This window comes from Nomascus leucogenys, chromosome 8 (genome assembly GCF_006542625.1).
Source record: "Nomascus leucogenys isolate Asia chromosome 8, Asia_NLE_v1, whole genome shotgun sequence".
Classification (NCBI taxonomy): domain Eukaryota; kingdom Metazoa; phylum Chordata; class Mammalia; order Primates; family Hylobatidae; genus Nomascus; species Nomascus leucogenys.
Genome location: NC_044388.1, coordinates 51575418 through 51592649, shown reverse-complemented (window position 1 = coordinate 51592649; position 17232 = coordinate 51575418). Strand labels below are relative to the sequence as shown.

General features: G+C 46.5%; 1 long non-coding RNA gene across 1 annotated transcript; it reads left to right on the top strand.

Moving 5' to 3' along the window:
* The first annotated feature begins 2927 nt into the window (after positions 1–2927).
* LOC105740246 lies at positions 2928–16878 on the top strand. Its single transcript, XR_001116269.2, has 3 exons — positions 2928–3028; positions 7103–7533; positions 15968–16878. It is a non-coding gene; the product is annotated as an uncharacterized LOC105740246 (long non-coding RNA).
* Positions 16879–17232: the final 354 nt, after the last annotated feature.

Below are 17232 nucleotides of genomic sequence, written 5' to 3'. Positions count from 1 at the left end.
AATGTTTGTAGTTTAGGATACAGTACTATTGAATCTGCAGACCCACCCATGTGTGCAGACACGGTGCTGCCACTTTCACCTGCCAAGTGAGTAGTTTATAGATTGTCAAGCACTGACTAGGCCACCTAGGAGACATATTCCTTAATTCCAGTTGACCTTCTTCCCTTCCTGAATGGTAACACGGTCTATCAGGGAAGTTACACTCCATTTTCATATGCGCATCGGCCTGCCCAGGCCTCCTGCTCACATGGTTGGCTGGTTTCTGGAAACAAGGCCAAGGCACTAGGTGCAGTGGCATCCTGGATCTTGTCACTTCCAGCATTTCTCTTCTACTTCCCAAGGTGAGATAAAGTCAACACATACTTCTTTGAATCTAGACTCCATGTGAACAGAAGCAGTAATTCTCAATGTTGTGCTATATCTTTTATTTATTAAGACAGCCTCAGTTTGCTGGCCAGCACAGGTAATACCCACTTATAAATTCCTTTCATTAAAAACCAAAACGGGGCACAGGGTAAAGAAAGCTACACCAAACCCCACCACTCTAACACAACTGTTAGGTTCATTTTTTATATCAACACCTAATCCTCACTTAACTACACAGATATTTTACATACTTACAATGCTGTATCATTAACTAAGGATCTCCCCCCGAGCATTGAACATCAGTCTGCTATATTTAGTCTACAAACATTATAATTTATAAAAACAACAATATTGTGGATTTGTGTAATCCTTGGTCCTTGGCTACTGTGGAATTCAACCATCATCACGTTTCTATTTTTTCTTTTTTTTTTTTTTTTTTTTTTTGAGATGGAGTTTCACTCTTGTTGCCCAGGCTGGAGTGCAGTGGCTCGATCTTGGCTCACCACAACCTCCACCTCCTGGGTTCAAGCGATTCTCCTACCTCAGCCTCTTGAGTAGCTGGGATTACAGGTGTGTGCCACCACACCCAGCTAATTTTGTATTTTTAGTAGAGACGGGGTTTCTCCATGTTGGTCAGGCTGGTCTCAAACTCCTGACCTCAGGTGATCCGCCCGCCTCAGCCTCCCAAAGTGCTGGGATTACAGGCGTGAGCCACCGCGCCCGGCCAACGTTTCTATTTTCTAACTTATTTACACATTCATTTATTCAACATATATTTATGGGGCTAGGCACCAGGGGTGCAAATATAAATAAGACACTGTTCCTGCCTTTATGGGTCTTACAGTCTAGGAAGAGAAGTAGACATCATCATTTAATTTTTATGTCTTTGAGTTATGTATTCATAATATATTTTCACAAACATCAAAATACAGACTACCGGCCAGGCGCAGTGGCTCACGCCTGTAATTCCAGCACTTTGGGAGGCCGAGGCAGGCGGATCACCTGAGGTCAGGAGTTCGAGACCGGCCTGACCAACATGGAGAAACCCTGTCTCTATTAAAATTACAAAATTAGCTGGGCATGGTGGTGCATGCCTGTAATCCCAGCTACTCGGGAGGCTGAGGCAGAAGAATTGCTTGAACCTGGGAGGTGGAGGTTGCAGTGAGCCGAGATCACGCCATTGCACTCCAGCCTGGGCAACAAGAGCAAAACTCCGTCTCAAAAAAAAAAAAAAAAAATACAGAATACCTATTTTTTTCATGCTAATCATGAGCAAGTAGCCACATATGTGTTTTGGTTGGTTGCACTACTTTCTCAAGGCTACAAAAGCAGGAGCACGCAGGATCTAGAGACTTGCTGTCCATTTTTGTGGTATAACCTCCAGATGGCACATACTCCCACTTCTGGCCACAGGATGGGTTGTCGGATAAAACATTCTTTCGAATGAGAAAAACAGCTAAGCATTGAAAATGTGAGAACAAGAAAACATAAGATAAAAATAGAATTCACCAGCCTGTTTTATGAAACATCTGTTTAACTCGTTGAATTTAAAGGTAGCAGTTTTACCATATTCCATCCTGTCTGGACTGTACTACATTTAGGATGAGAAGTCAGCAAAGTAGTAGTAACTAGCTGTGTCACTTATTCTAGTTTTGAACTCTAGGCCATTTGTGAAGAAAACTGGAAAACTGCTTCATGTTTCAAGCCTAGAACAAATCATTAACCCGTTTGGAAAAACTTCAAAAATTTATTTTTAAAAAGCCTTATAACCTACAAGTTGAAAGAATAGCACAGTCAGTCTCTGCATACCCTTCCTCTGCCCTCAGTCGTTTTTAACATTTTGCCCATTTTGCCACGTTTGTGTGTAAGCTTTTTTTTTCTGCTGAATTATTTGAAAGTAGATTGCAGACATCACGATGCTTCACCCTAAATGTTTCAGCACGCACCTCCTGGGGACAAAGGCATTCTCTGATGTAACCACAGTGGCAGCACCACACCCGAAAAATGTATCACTGGTATTCAACAGGGCCACCTCATATCCAGCCACTAGCTGTGGCACCCTGGGATTAGGTCAGCCCTGCCCTGCTGCTTGGGCACTGAGCCCTGTCCCTGCCCCATGCCTGCCCCATCCAGAACTAATAGTGTGATTTGGTGCACCATCATGTCCAGAGACGGAGCCTGCTGCCTTCACCCACCAGCTCAAACTGCTCAATCCAATGCCTTCCCAATGAATATCTGTGTGTGCCCTTCCCCATCCCTGTGGGCCAGCACCACAGGTAGTCGGCTGCCTCTTGATGGCGACCTATGCCACGCTGCAGCTGACCATGGATGTTTGAAAGGACAAGTGAAGATGTCAATCATTGAGATGGCTTGGATTTCTGTCCCTGCCCAAATCTCCTGTTGAATTGTAATCTTCAGTGTTGGAGGAGGGGCCTGGTGGGAGGTGACTGGATCATGGGGGCGGATGTCCCCCTTGCTGTTCTTGTGTTAGCGAGTGAGTTCTCACGAGATCTGGTTGTTTGAAAGTATGTAGCGCCTCCCCTTCGCCCTCTTCCTCCTTCTCCCGTCATGTGAGACATGCCTGTTTCCCCTTTGCTTTCTGCCATGACTGTAAGTTCCCTGAGGCCTCTCCAGCCATGCTTCCTGTACAGCCTTCGGAACTGTGACTCAATTAAACCTCCTTTCTTCATAAATTACCCAGTCTCAGGTAGTTATTTACAGCAATCCCAGAACAGACTAATACAACCATACATAATATGACTGGCCACCGACATTTCCAAGCTGTTCTTTGCATATAATATTGCCGGGAAAAATGGCTTTCAGCAACACCCATGAGCTTGAATGTCATTAATATTTATTTCGGAAGAGAGCTGCTCATAAAAGCAAAGTGCCTTTCAGCTTCTCAGTAAAGTATAGAGGCAATGCTTCGGTTGGGTGGAGATCAAATTGTTAAAGGCGTTAAGGGAGTGGGCTGCCGTGACCCTCATTTCCCTCGCTTGCTTAGTCCTTCAACCTAGACCTGTCTCTTGCAACAGGGAAAGGAGAGCAAGTTCTTTAAGTCTCTGTGGCCCTCTGCAGAGACCATCACAGGACGGAGCACAATAAGCAAAGAAGCCACACCAAGATGAATAGACCTTGTGACCCAGAGTCATGCCGGCCCTGGGCCTTGTCCTGGCCAGTCCCAGGGCCGGGGACCGGCGGACTCTGCAGAGCCCTTTGCCTATCAGGGGAGTGGATGGGTTGCTCAGATCCTGGCATTTCTCGAGGGGCACAGGCTCATGTGAACAAGGAGGAGTACTCACTCCTTGCTGTGAGAACAAAAAGCCTGGGAGAAAAGGAAAAGGCAGGGGAGTGAATAAAAATAGAAACAGGCTCAGTGCTCTGACAGGCAAGATCCTCAATGAATCGGGCCCTTCAGTGAGTGGAAATATCTCATTTGAACTAGAATCCCACGGATAAGCTTTGGGGCTGTTTTCGCCACATTAACGCCCTGACAAAGGCCTGCACTATTGTTGATGCAGGAAATGAGAGGCGCTGGCTGGATTCCCCCTTCCTCCCTATTTATGCAGACGGTCCTGGAGGCTGTGTGGTGGTTACCTAGGAAACAGCTTGGATGTGAAACTTCAGAAAATGTGCTGTCAGGCAGCAGGGGATGCGATTGCTGATTTTTTGCAGGCATTGTGTGATGCCAGGCCATTTTATTAACCCCTCTGAACCAGCTTCCTCACATGTAAGCAGGAGATAATATCTACGTCTCTCTCTGTGTGTGTGTGTGTGTGTGTGTAGCACCATAGCTGGTTGTAGAACCCAGAAGACGTTATGTAGATGTTTTTCCCTTCTCTTCTACCCACCTCACAAGCTTGCTGCACTTAACAGGCACCACTGAATAAATAGGATATAGATATGATATAGAAACAGCTTTGGCAATGAATGAGAAGTTAATTGAATTTGTGTAACTGGAATTACATTTAAAGTGTAATAAGTAAGTTCCTTATATGGTGATAGATGATCAATCTTTTGTAAATTGAAAAGTCATTTAAGATACAAATACTTCTAATTTGTCACTTTGGTAAGCTTAAAAATTTTTAAATGCAGGCCGGGTGCCGTGGCTCACGCCTGTAATCCCAGCACTTTGGGAGGCCAAGGTGGGCAGATCACGAGGTCAGGAGATCGATACCATCCTGGCTAACACGGTGAAACCCCGTCTCTAAAAATTAAAAAAAAAAAAAAAAAAAAAAAAAAAAAAAAGTTAGCTGGGTGTGGTCGCGGGCGCCTTTAGTCCCCAGCTACTCGTGAGGCTGAGGCAGGAGAATGGCGTGAACCCGGGAGGTGGAACTTGCAGTGAGCTGAGATCGCACCACTGCACTCCAGCCTGGGCCACAGAATGAGACTCCATCTCAAAAGAGAAAAAAGTTAAATGTGATAGTCTGGATGTTCTTTGAATAAGCACAGCCACACAGTAAGGGTTGAGGGGCCTTATAACAAGCACCCCTTTTGGAGTTGAGACCCAAAAGAGAGATGGGTGTGGGAGTCAGATCTAGCAATAGCGAAATGCCTGCATAATCGCTGATGAAATCCATGTTACCGACTTGTGCAGCAACAATAGGCCTTTCAATGTCACCCTCCTACCCCCGAACCAGAGAGACTTCACAATCTCCCCACAGACAGTGCTGGGTGACTGTGGCCACTGCCGGCCTCAGCACTGAGCTCCCTGATCCGGCTTTTGCTGCACGGCACGGGAGCCCCAAGCACACGCTGTCTGCCAGCCAGACACCTGTCTCCCCGTGGTGAGAGTCAGAAGTATAACTAGAGGTTGTTGACCAAGTGAGCATTAAAGACTTCAAAGAAGTCAAAACTAGAAGCTTCCAGTTTAACAAAGCAAATGTTACATGGACCACAGACTCCCCCTTCATATTCTCCCAGCTGCTGGGAGTTGGGGCCACTGCTGGCCCTCAGAGAGCCCCTCTCTTAGAGTCATCTTCAGCTAAAGTGAGCAGCCCACCCACAGTCACAGCCCCTCCTCGGGGACGGCTTAGTGCAAGTGCTGGGCACTGGGGGATAGTACAAAGGGTTAGTTCCCTTGCCTCAGTTCGGGGCAACTCTGAGGGTCATCTGAGCTCCAGAGATACTTGGGACAGACCGAGACAGTTCCTGGGAATGCACCACCTGACTCCTGGCATCCCCAGTCTTCCATTCTTCATTCTCTGACATGCTTCACATGCAAATCTCCTTCTGAGTCTGTTTCCCCAGGAACCAAACTGAGACAATTCATTTTAAAGTAACTACATCATATGTGCAGATTATAAGAAGGTGATGGACTTCATCACATAGAATTGTATCTGGAAACTCATGTTCTTTGGTCATTTTTCTTGATACACGATCATGTTTCTCATTTTTAAAAATCATTCTCGGCCGGTTGCGGTGACTCATGCCTGTCATCCCAGCACTTTGGGATGCCAAGGCAGATGGATCACCTGAGGTCAGGAGTTCGAGACCAGCCTGGCCAACATGATGAAACCCCGCCTCTACTAAAAATACAAAATACATTAGCCGGGCATGGTGGCAGGCGCCTGTCATCCCAGCTACTTGGGAGGCTGAGGCTCAGGAGAATTGCTTGAACCCTGGAGGCAGAGGTTGTAGTGAGCCGAGATCACGCCATTGCACTCCAGCCTGGGCAACAAGAGCCAAAACTCTGTCTTAAAAAAAAAAAGAAAAACTATTCTCTGCAGAATTCCTGTCTATCCAATGTTGGACCTCCAGCCCAGTTCTCATTTTCTTTTTTTTTTTTTTGAAACAGAGTCTTGCTCTGTTGCCCAGGCTAGACTACAGTGCCATGATCTCAGCTCACTGCAACCTCCACCTCCCAGGTTCAAGTGATTCTCGTGCCTCAGCCTCCCTAGTGGCTGGGATTACAGGCGTGCACCACCATGCCCGGCTAAGTTTTTGTATTTTTAGTAGAGAAGGGGATTCACCATATTAGTCAGGCTGGTCTCGAACTCCTGACCTTAGGTGATCCACCCGCCTTGACCTCCCAAAGTGCTGGGATTACAGGCGTGAGCCACTGCGCCCGGCCAGTCCTCATTTTCTTATCAGTTCTTTCCTGTTTTCCATCTCCTTCTGTTCTTACTGCACTTTCTAGGAGACTCACTTGACCTATTTTCCAAGGTCTCCATGTGTTCCCTTGTGTTTTTATATAGTTCTCAAGAACTTTTCTTTATTCTCCAAATTTTATTTTTTACATCTTCCTATTCTTATTTCATGGATTCTCTATCATCTCTTATCTGAGGAAATTCATGAGGTTTTCAAAGATGTTTTCCTCCCCCTACATAATTTCCTCTATGTTTCCGTTTTTACCTCTGTTTGCTTGTTTGGGTATATAGATATATTTATTTATTTATTTATTTTTTTGAGATGGAATCTCTCTGTTGCCCAGGCTGCAGTGCAATGGTACGGTCTTGGCTCACTGTAACTTCCACCTCCCAGGTTCAAGCAATTCTCCTGCCTCAGCCTCCTGAGTAGCAGGGACTACAGGCACATGCCACCACACCCGACTTATTTTTGTATTTTTAGTAGAGATAGAGTTTCACCCTGTTGGCCAGATTGGTCTGCCCTACGATGTCAGGCTCTGTTTGTTCTGTTTCTGGAGAATCCTGACTGATGCCTACACCTTTGAAAGGTGACTCTGCCACTTTGTCAGTCAAGAGCTGGAGCCTGCTTCCCTATCTCTTCAACCTAGGTTTGACCGCATGATTTGCTTTGGCAGATGGAACATTAGCAGCTGGGGACCTTTCTGCCACCACAAAAGCCTAGATTATCCTGATGGACGATGGAAGACACATGGCCGTTGTTCCAGCTGACATCAAGCCAACCACTGGATGAGACAGGGAGGCTCCCATAGAACACAAAGGCCCAAATGAACTGGCCTGGAGCAGAGAAACTGCTCAGCCAAACTGCAAAGCTGTGATTAACAAAGGCTTCATCTTAATCCACCAAATCTTGGGGTGGTTTGTTACACAGCAAACACTGACTGATATAGTCATTGTCATTAGGTCTTTCTTGAGCTGATCATATTCCCCAGAGTAGAATAAGCCAATATCCTGCTCCTTGTTCCTGGCTGCCAGCACTGTAAGAGCTGAGGGGAAGGCTGGGGTTTTCAGCACTCAATATGTAAGTATTCCCTTCATTTTCCAAGCAAGTTAGGGCAATTTATGAAGCTTTAGAGGGCACACGGTGTCCACATAGAAGACTGCCCTCATGTCTGACATCACGTACAAGTTTGGAGGGTTCCCAAACCACCCTCAGCGTCAACAATTTGCTAGAAGGACTCACATAACTCACTGAACGCTGTTGTACTCACAGTTATGGTTTATTGCAGGGAACAGAACACGGCTTAAAATCAGCCAAGGGAGGAGACGCATGAGGTGGAGACAAAGAGGGGCCCAAATGCAAAGGTTCAGGTTGTCCTTTCCCGGTGGAGTCCTGCACACTGTTAACTCTGCCCTCACCGGCTTTGATGTGTGACAACGTGCCCAGAGCATCACCAACCAGGAAAGCCCACCTGAGCCTTTGGGGCCCAGCATTTTTTTCCGGGCTTAACCACACATCACCCACATGGCTGGCCTTTACTGCTTAGCCCCTCCTGGAGGCAAGGCTGATACCTTTTATCTCCAGTCCCTGGGAGATTGGAACTGATGTTATGTGGCACAAAGCATGTGTCGTGAATCACATTGTTAGGCTGTCTGGTGGCCAATCCCCCCAAAGCAAAGACACTCCAGTTAGTCAGGACATTCCAGGGGCCTAGAGATCACCTCCTAGGTGCCAACGGCAAAGGCTGGACCTCTCTTTGGGCAAAATCAATTTTTCACTACATAAGCTACCCTCTGGCATTTGGCCAAGGCTTTCTTATACAGCAAAACAATCGTCTTTGTTTAGGCATCTATAGTTAGTGTAGTGTTTATTAGACAGATAGAGCAATAGTGGGCAACTCGTCTGTCCTATAAAGCCATTACATACATTTTCATATTTTTATACTGTTAATAATTTGATATTACTCTTTTCCTCCCTTGATCTGCTGTTATTTGTACGTTCTGATAAATTTATACTGAGTTATTTAGCATAGAAATTAGGTAATAGTCAGCTAAACCCAGTTCTTCCTCAGGTCAGCCATTTTATTACAACCTGAAGAGGTTTTAACTCAATCTCTCAATATATTTGATCATCAATATCAGCATTATTCTAAGACTTGTTTATATAAGGTAGTTGACTCTTATTGGTAGCAAGGCCAGTGTTACACCACATCACAGTATGGTAACCCAAAAAATAGAAGCCAAAAGATATCACCACATTACCAGAGTCCTACTTCGTCATTATCAATTACTCCAGTTTCATCATATGACCAAAATGTCCATCAATCATCAATCAAATGACCACCAATCATTATATCATATGACCAAAATGTCTCCCGAATGCTAACACTCAGGTTTGCAGACTTTCATTCGACATGGTCAGGTTCCAAAAGCACATGCAGTCTCAGCAATCCATAGCTCCACCTTTTCAGGCATCAGGTATATAACTGTGGTAAGAGACGGTATCAGCCAGGAGCGGTGACTCACATCTATAATTCCAGCGCTTTGGGAGGCCAGTGGGCAGATCACTCGAGGTCAGGAGTTCGAGACCAGTCTGGCCAACATGGTGAAACCCCATCTCTACTAATAATACAAAAATTAGCCAGGCATGGTGGTGCATGCCTGTAATCCCAACTACTTGGGAGGGTGAGGCAGGAGAATCGCTTGAATCCAGGAGACAGAGGTTACAGTGACCCGCGATCACACCCTTGTACTCTAGCCTAGGCAACAAGAGTGAAACTCTGTCTAAAAAAAAACAAAACAAACAAAAAAAGAGACAATATCACCTCTCGCTCAGAGTCTTTCTTGAAGCGCCAATGTAAATATCAGATCTCCCTCATGGCATAAACCATTTATTCATCCCTTTGCTCTTAGCTGCCTTTCCCCTTCTCTCTATCATTTTATTTTTACCAGTGTTTCCATCTTTGGAAAGGATGTTAGGTTTGGCCGCTATGCTGGTATAGACTGCCAGAAGCAAGCACGGTGAATCAAGGACTTCTGCCTCAGTCGTTTCCCACTCATATAGCATAGAGGCACACAGGCACAGAACTAGTGCGCTCTCCCAACAACCAGGTAACACAGCTGCATTCAACGCTAACCCCAATTTTGCCAGACAGGGTGAAGGCACAGCTCACACCATCAGGCCCCCAGGAATTCTGACACAAAGCTTTAAAGGCCTGGTTCTAGCTTCTTGCTTAGGGATCATCCCTCCTTCTGGCACCTACCATTGCTGCCATGATCCTGCAGCCGCTGCATGAGGTAGGAAAAACGGAAGGTGAAGTGACATAGGGAAGAACTGTGTAGTCACATTAGCATCCCCCCATCCCTGCCTCCCCAGATCCCACAGAAAAGTCGAGGACTGTGGCCGGTGTGCACTCCCTTGGGCCCCTCTTGTGGAGTGTGTGCGTGAAGGCGTGTAAGCCAGCCCTTCCTGCCTTTATCACCCTGTTTTAGACAACACACATTTCAATTGCCTGTTCCACTTCTCTATCAAACTTTTATTCTGAGGGTTAAAGTGTGTTCCAAAGAAATGTAATTGCCTGATTGGTCCATCCTGCCTTCTGACCAGAAAAGCCAATGCATTGAGAACAGCAGGTTTCTTTCAATAGAAAAAGTTTAACGGCCGGGTGCAGTGGCTCACACCTGTAATCCCAGCACTTAGGGAGGCCGAGGCAGGCGGATCACCTGAGGTCAAGAGTTCAAGACCAGCCTGGCCAACACGGTGAAATCCCGTCTCTACTAAAAATACAAAAAAATTAGCCAGGCGTGGTGGCGGGTGCCTGTAATCCCAGTTACTCAGGAGGCTGAGGCAGGAGAATCGCTTGAACCTGGGAAGCAGAGGTTGCAGTAAGCCAAGATCGTGCCACTGCACTCCAGCCTGGGCGACAGAGCGAGACTCCATCTCAAAAAAAATAAACAAATAAACAAAAGTTTTAACTATCACAAGGCTGGCCAAGAGGAAAGAGTTGACTACTCAAATCACTCTCCTCAGAAATTCAGAGACTAGGGCTTTTAAAGGAGAATTTGGCAGCGAGGGTGCTAGGGAACGGGGAATGCTGATTGCTTGGGTTGAGGATAAAATCACGGGGTTGAAGCTGTCTTCCTACTGTTCTCGAGTTCCTTGGTGGGATCGCAAAACTAGTTCAGCCAGTTTCCCATTCTGGGTGGTGCCAGCTGGTTCATCAGGATGCAGTTTTGAACACCAGTTTTGGGTTTGACAATAGTGATGTTATCTATAGGAGCAGTTGGGGAGGTTATGACTCTTATGCCCTCTAGAACAATGGCTGGTTATTGTTTCACTATGCCTACATCTTAGCAGAGTTCAGACCCCTTCCTAATCTTAATCCGCGGCCTTTCATAGTGTTAAAAAAGCAATTTGATCTTTGAATAAGGAAGGGTGTAGTTTTAGGAAAGGGCTACTATCATGCTTACATTAAGGTTAACCCATGAACTAAATTCCTCTCTAGGTTAGCTTAGCCCATGCCCAGGATTGAACAGACAGCTTAGAGCTTAAGAGGCCAGACAGAGTCAGCTATGCCAGGTTTCTCTGTCATAATTTTGCAAATACAGCTTGAGTGATTAACTGGTATAAATTGGGGCAATATTTTCAATTCTAGTCCTTTTGTGGTAACACCTGCATCTACCACTGCTCAACACCCAGTCCAGAGCCAGTGCCTGTTCTGGTCAAGACCCGTTTGTAGACGCCAGGGGCTTGTGTCCTGAATTGGTGGGCTCTTGGTCTACACTGACTTCAAGAAAAACTGCACAACCTCGCAGCGAGTGTTCCATCTCTTAGGGTGGCATGTCTGGGGTTTGTTCCTTCTGATGTTAGGATGTGTTTGGAGTTTCATTCCTTCTGGTGGGTTCAGGGTTTACGCCAGCTCAGAAGTGAAGCTGCGGACCTTGCAGGTGAGCATTACAGCTCTTAAAGCAGCGCATCTGGAGTTGTTCGTTCCTCCTGGTGGGTTCGTGGTTCTCGCTGGCTTCAAGAATGAAGTTGCTGACTTTCACAGTGAGTGTTAGCAGCTTATGAAGGCAGATGTGAAGCCAGCGAGCGAGGAGCAGCAACACTTAGCGCAAACAGCAAAAGAACAAAGTCACCACCATGTGGAAGGGGATACAATCGGGTTGCCGCTGTTGGCTTGGGCAGCCTGCTTTTATTCTCTTATCTGGCCCCACCCACATCCTGCTGATTGCTAGAGCCGAGTGGTCTGTTTTGACAGGGCACTGATTGGTGCGTTTACAATCCCTGAGCTACACATAAAGGTTCTCCACGTCCCCACCAGATTAGCTAGATACAGAGTGTGGATTGGTGCATTGACAAACCCTGAGCTAGACACAGGGCACTGATTGGTGTGTTTACAAACCTTGAGCTAGATACAGAGTGCCCATTGGTGTATTTACAATCCCTGAGCTAGACACAAAGGTTTTCCACCTTCCCACCAGATTCAGGAGCCCAGCTGGCCTCACTCAGTGGATCCCGCACCAGGGCGGCAGGTGGAGCTGCCCGCCAGTCCCGCGCCGTGATCCGTACTCCTCAGCCCCTGGGCGGTGGATGGGACCGGGAGCCACGGAGCAGGGGGCGGCGCTCGTCGGGGAAGCTTGGGCTGCACAGGAGCCCATGGAGCGGCGGGTGGGGGGAGGCTCAGGCATGGCGGGCTGCAGGTCCTGAGCCCTGCCTCGCGGGAAGGCAGCTAAGGCCCGGCGGGAAATTGAAATTGAGCACAGCAGCTGCTGGCCCAGGTGCTAAGCCCCTCACTGCCCCGGGCCGGTAGGGCCCGCCGGCTGCTCTGAGTGCAGGGTCCGCCGAGCCCACGCCCACCCGGAACTCGCGCTGGCCCGCAAGCACCGCGCGCAGCCCCGGTTCCCGCCCGCACCTCTTCCTCCACATCTCCCTGCAAGCCTAGGGAGCCGGCTCTGGCCTTGGCCAGCCCAGAAAGGGGCTCCCACAGTGCAGCGGCGGGCTGAAGGGCTCCCCAAGTGCCACCAAAGTGGGAGCCCAGGCAGAGGAGGCACCGAGAGCGAGTGAGGGCTGCCAGCATGCTGTCACCGCTCAGGGCCATCAGCATCAGACCAACTTGGCAGCTCCATGTAGGGCCTTGCCCTGGAGAATCTGCCCCACCACCATCCGCATCCCTGTTTCTCTTGCTGGTTGGCTGAGCAGCTGGTATTGTGTGCCTCAGAGAGCACAAGAGGAACATGTGTGGATTCAGCCATGTCTACACTGCAGCATCCCCACTACCCCCATCCACGCCTTCCATAAACCCAGATGGCCACCCAAGCAAGTGCACAGAATACCCACTTGCCAATTCCAACCACTTTCTCATCCCGGAAGGGCATTCTGATGGGCACTGACATGTCCTACTTCAACGTAGCCCTCAAATTCTCATAGTGATTTCCACAGGGCTGTGCCCCATATGGGCATCCCTTTAAGAGGCCAGCTTTCCATTGCCACCTGGCTTAGTCTATGGCCAGGCCATTGGCTACTGCCCATGAGTCGGCAAAAACTCAAACAGAGGGGCAAACAGCATGCATCTCAGCCCACTGAGCTGATTTGTTGGTACCTTTTTCAGTCAGAATGGCGCCTTCCAAATAGGATGCTATCTGCTCACATTGGAACTGCCATCCATAAACCAAGTAGCTCTTTGTTGATCAATAAAAGTTGTTAAGTTGTTTATAGGGTAACACTTAACTGGTTATACGGCCCAGCAGCTCCTCGGGTGGTTCCAAGTCAATGCTAGGGGAGAAGAGGCTCCTTGCTCGCAAGTGCCTCCTCCTTGCATTCCCCTGGTACCATGGTCCTGTATAAACCAATTCCATTTTACTACGGAGCTTTTCTGAGCACTCTTTTCTCCATTAGAGTGTTTCTCTGACATTGTCTAAGACATTCTGAATATTTCAGGTTTTAAGATCAGTTTATGTCCTTCGGTCATAGGGCAGCTTCAATTAATGTCCAGTAGAAGGTTAGTAACTCATTGCCTTTTGAATGGAATTTTCCTAGTCCAAAATCCCAGTAGTCATCACTGGGTGGCTCTCAGAGGCTACTGCCATAAGTTCCAACCTGCCCTCCGCACAGGCACATTGCACAGATAATCTGTCCCCGTCATTACTCTAGTAAAATTAACAACCTGCATAGGCTCAGGTAATTTTCTTGATTCCTATTTTTGGCATGTTCAGCCAATATTGGCTGAAGGGTAGATTTACATGCTTAATGTCTTGTAGTACTAGGTGAGGGAAGCAGTCCCCAGTCAGACTCAATATCCATGTGCTTAATAAACTCAGGTAAAGGAGATACCACCACTTCACATAAAGTCCGTTCAGACTTTCCAAATTTCATCCAAACTTTCACTTAATTTCTTCAATATTTCATTCCCATATCCTCTCAATCTAACTGTAGCCCCTTAGAACTTGAACAGCTTTTTGGAATCACAGTGCATGGGCCTCCTGTGTCAAGGAGTCCTAGAAATATCTTCTCTCCACCTGCTGACCATTTACCCACATGCACGCATATACCCTCAGTTCCCCAGCTGAAGATGGGGCTAAGGGACTCAGGCCCTTTTGTCAATCTTCATCCTGATTAGATTGTGAGACCATTGTCTCAATGATTGAAAATCAGGTTTCTCATTGTCATCCTTGCTTGCTGGCTTTTAAAATTTCTCCAAACTATGAAGCAGAGTTTGTTTAAAGTGAATAAAGCAGATTTATTTAAAGCCCTTCACAGCCGGGCACGGTGGCTCATGCCTATAATCCCTGCACTTCGGGAGGCCGAGACAGGCAGATCACCTGAGGTCAAGAGCTCAAGACCAGCCTGGTCAACATGGTGAAACCCCGTCTCTACTAAAAATACAAAAATTAGCCAAGCATGGTGGCGGGTGCCTGTAATTCCAGCTACTTGGGAGGCTGAGGCAGAAGAATCGCTTGAATCTGGGAGGCAGAGGTTGCAGTGAGCCAAGATCACGCCACTGCACTCCAGCCTGGTTGACAGAGCAAGACTCTGTCTCAAAAAAAAAAAAAAAAAAAAAAAAAAAATCTTCACTGCTGGGGGATAAGCGGGGGCTCCCATCAGTCCCTACAGTTTCTGAGAGTGCTGCATTAAGGCTTTTGTCTTCACTCCATCAAGGTCTGCTGTATTCATCCCATTAATAACCACTGAAAGATTTCTGCCCTGCTGGGATGAGTCCTTTGACTTTCTCCTCTGTCCTTCCCCCATTGCCCTGCACATCTTAGCTATTGGTTGCATCTGCTTAACTGTTCCCTCTGGTAGCAGCACTGACGTTAGTGGCTCTAGCTTGGGCCCACCTGAATACAAGCTTAGAACAGCCTCAGGATCCATCCCAATACTCTTACTTTTATTTTAGTTATTACAGATAACAATAACCAAGAGATTGGTACTAGCTTGTTCCTTGTTACTTTTCATTTCCTTATTTATCCAGTACCAACTCCTCAGAATTGGAGCCATTATTTCTGAATTCCTTTGGTAACTTCTGCCTCCAGCAACTAACTGCAGGACAACACCATTTCCGTACCACTAGCAACCCTGTGGCCATCCAGTAATCAAAGGCTCATTACTTCCAACCATTTAATCACCCCCAGCCCTTTCCTCCTTCTTCCTCTCAAATCACATGTTTCAGCGAGTCAGGGTGGGGCTAGTGAATCCCACCTATGACACCAACTGTGAAGTGTTTTGGCGACCTGTAATGTCAGAGGGAACAGTCACTAAGACCACTGTTGCTTCTGAAACCAATTGCAAATACAAGGGTCTCCAAGATCACCCTTAGGTTTGATAATTTACTAGAAGGAGTCACAGAACTTAACTGAAATCTGTTATACTTACAGTAATGATTTTTCTTTTACATGGAAAGGATACAAATCAAAACCAGCCAAGGGAAAAGTGCCTACAGTGACGTCCAGGGGAGTCAAATGTAGTTTTTTTTTGTGGAGTCAGGGCATATTACTTTCCCAATATCAACATACGACGACACACATGGAGTGTTACTGACCAGTGAAGCTCACGTAAGCTTTGTTGTTCAGCGTTTACTGTGGTTTGGGTGCATGTTTGTGTATGTCCTGGACTCCGCATCCGAACTCCATCACTTTCACAGGCAGCTACCCCTGCAACCCCTCTTGATTCCAGGGGTGCACGCTACAGGCATGGCCTACCCTCAGGAGGACTGACCCAGAGAGAAGTGTTCTCAGGCATTGGAAGTGGCTTCTGGGCAATCTGAGAACGACATTCAAGAACCATAATATTTGGAACGTGGTCCAGAACAGGAATGCAAGCTTTGAGTGAACATGACCTCTTTGATCTACAAATTGTCTCCTATGGGAAGGGGGCTGGACAGGAAAGGAAAAAGCATGCCTGCTGGTTGGAATAGATCCTGTTATTTAGCTAATCCTCTTTGTGCTTTTCAAATCTTTAATTAGCCCACCTTCTCTTCTTAACTACTACTAGATTATCACTGATTTAAGTTTTTCAGGCACTAGACAATACAAAAGATCTACAAAAACTTTACATCTACAAGCCAAGGCACAGAATATCAGCCCCAGAAAGAGACTGTGACCTTCCTTCCTCATCAGGATCCCAAGAAGCCATAGAACAAGAGGCTAAGAGGTTGGAAGGACACTGGAAAGGCTTCATGCTGCTGTAGGTCGCGGACAGACAAGCTTTGTGTCTGGAGCTGCTGCTAGTGGGCCACTCAGTAAGTTCACCCAGGCTCCCACATTCTCCATGCTCTGTTTCAGGAAACAACCAGAACTGTGGACAATCTTACCAAAGATGCTAACATCATCACCAGAGAATTAAAGAAATCCAGTGAGTGGCCCACAACAATTGGCCGGCATAGGACATGATCCTAGCTTCCCACAGGGCACTTGGGATTGTGCAATCAGAAGTGACTGATGTGCATATGTTTCCACAGACCTCTCTGATGTCTATGCCATCACCAAAAATATTCAGACTGCAAACCAGGAAATGCATTGAATTGCCACTATTGTCCTTATACTTCTGTTTAAGGACACTCCAGGCCCAACGTCTCAAGGCCTTTTAGGCTAGCTTCCTTCAAACCTCAAATCTCGGTTTCTGTCTAATTTAACCTTTAACCCTTTTCCCATTTGCCCTGAGAACACTTGCCGGCAGCACTTCTGGCTGCAGCATTTACCCAAAGATACCTTTGCCAGGAAAGACCTTGCTTTTATTATTACTTTTGCATTTCTCTAGCATATTGACATTGGAAACAGAAGACATCATTCTATTTATAGCATTCTGTTTTTAGTGGTGGTAGTTCCATTTACAAAATATAGTAATTCTTGATCGCTGAAAATGTCAGAGCCTAGAAAACACAGCATTCCTATGCGTGATGTTAACATCATTAAATAGCTGTTGGCCAAAGACTCATGTGATGAATACAGTTTTTCTAAAATAAATGGCTCAGATGATTCAGATGATTCTGATATTAGGTCTGTTTAGAAATAAAACTTCAAAAACAGTTTTTATATTTTACCTCCACATTGAAAATCAGTCAGATTTGCTTTGGCCTCAAAGAATGTGTTTATGTAAAATTAAATGAGCACTAGCAGCCAGCTGTACTTTTTTTTCCTAAATGGGAAAAGGGTTAATAATTATTATTTTAATCATATGCTAGGTATACCTCTCTTGAATGCTTATCTCTAAGACTCTCTAACACCTGTCATTCTAGAACACAGTCAGCAGATGACACAGCCAGATCTTCCGGGCCATTGAGAA